Source organism: Dendrobates tinctorius, unplaced genomic scaffold, assembly GCF_039654945.1.
Source record: "Dendrobates tinctorius isolate UK_male_01 unplaced genomic scaffold, ASM3965494v1 ptg000350l, whole genome shotgun sequence".
NCBI lineage: Eukaryota > Metazoa > Chordata > Amphibia > Anura > Dendrobatidae > Dendrobates > Dendrobates tinctorius.
Genome location: NW_027362016.1, coordinates 2,208,807 through 2,210,439, shown reverse-complemented (window position 1 = coordinate 2,210,439; position 1,633 = coordinate 2,208,807). Strand labels below are relative to the sequence as shown.

The 1,633-nt window shown below is 37.4% G+C and overlaps 1 non-coding gene across 1 annotated transcript; it reads right to left on the bottom strand.

Annotated features, from left to right (window-relative positions):
* Positions 1-345: 345 nt before the first annotated feature.
* TRNAL-CAG (transfer RNA leucine (anticodon CAG)) lies at positions 346-428 on the bottom strand. Its single transcript has one exon. It is a non-coding gene; the product is annotated as a tRNA-Leu (tRNA).
* Positions 429-1,633: the final 1,205 nt, after the last annotated feature.

Sequence of the window (1,633 nt, the reverse complement as noted above, 5' to 3'; positions counted from 1 at the left end):
ATGTATGAGGTGAAAACTATGAAAGTAGACTTACCAGCAAATCCGTTTCTAGATATATTTCATGACAGCACTGTAGAAGGTTGATTCCCTACCCTAATAAGGACAGAGAACACAAAGAGGTGAAATAGTCCCTCCTCATTGACTGTCCAAAGGATTTTTCTAGTGCCAAAAGAACAACAGACATATGCACAAAAATTCTGTTTGATGTTCCTAGAGTTCTTTTTTGAGAGGACAAATTCAGATTCACTCCAAAGACTCTCAGGAAATTTTTCAAAACCACATTACTAAGTTTTGTTTGACCTCATCTAATCAAGGAAGATAAAGTTTCTTGAAATTAAATGTTGATGTCAGAAGTGGGATTTGAACCCACGCCTCCAGGGGAGACTGCGACCTGAACGCAGCGCCTTAGACCGCTCGGCCATCCTGACTTCAATATGCAAGTGGAACTTAACTCCTTCCATGCTAGTCAGCAGAAATGTTACCATTCCTTGTGATTAAAAACTTGTCACACCACCCCAAAAAAGTCAATAAATAACATTTTTTATATGCGTACTTTTCGTCTGCATTAATTTTTAAACCTCCATTTATTTTGTTTGGATATTAGAAATGTTAGATTTCTCACAAATGCGGTGATGCACCACATTTCTTCAGAAACTACTGTTTGGCCACACAGCAGGGCTTTGAAAGGAAGAGCCCTATTTGGGTTTTGCAATGCAGATTTTGCAGGAATACCTTGCAGATGAAATTTGCAGAGTACCAAAACAGCAGAAAACCTCCCAAAGTGACCACATTTTAGAAATTATTTTGCACAATGAGTTAATCAACACCTGCAATTACTATTGTCAGCCTATAGGTGTTTTCACTCTGAACCATCCAGCATTGCAAGTATGCCAGTTTAGTGCCCAGCTTTTGCTTGCAGAGACAAGCAACCCATACATTTTTAAGTGGGCTCTACTCACTGGAGCAATGTCAAATATGTAGATGCTTTGTCTCACCATTAAAGTAGAAACCTCCTATATTTCAAATTAAAGATGACGGACCTGTGTGGAGCTTGTGTTTTTTGCCTTTTTGACTTTGTCCACAGCATATTTTTTAAGGACATTTGTCTCAGTAATGCCTCAGTGTTTCAAAGTCAAACAAGCTGACTATAATCATTCAGCTAGTGTCTGATAAGTGCTGTCTGTTTCAGCTATCAGGTTACCTTTTAATCCTCTTACAGCTAAGTCAATCTGAAATAAAACAAAATAGAGGAAAAATTACTAAAAAACATTCATGTGTTCAAAAGGAAAAAGTTACTGTTTCTCAAATTTTTAACATATTGTTTTCTGTAGATAGTTAAGATTTTTAGGCCTTTTGATCATGATCAGTCCATGTGCTTTGTTTAATATCTCCTTAAAATGTAAACGGTGAAGAAAAAGCATTTTGCCGAAACACGGGATTGGACCAGGGACCTTTAGATCTTCAGTCTAACGCTCTCCCAACTGAGCTATTTTGACCATATCTATACATTTTCTGGGGGGTTTGACACTCTGCAAATGTCAAGTGTCACACCTGGAGGGATATATTATAATTTTTCATTTGACTGTTTTTTGAAGCATGATTTCTATTTGAAACGCCTTCCATTTTGCTGTAC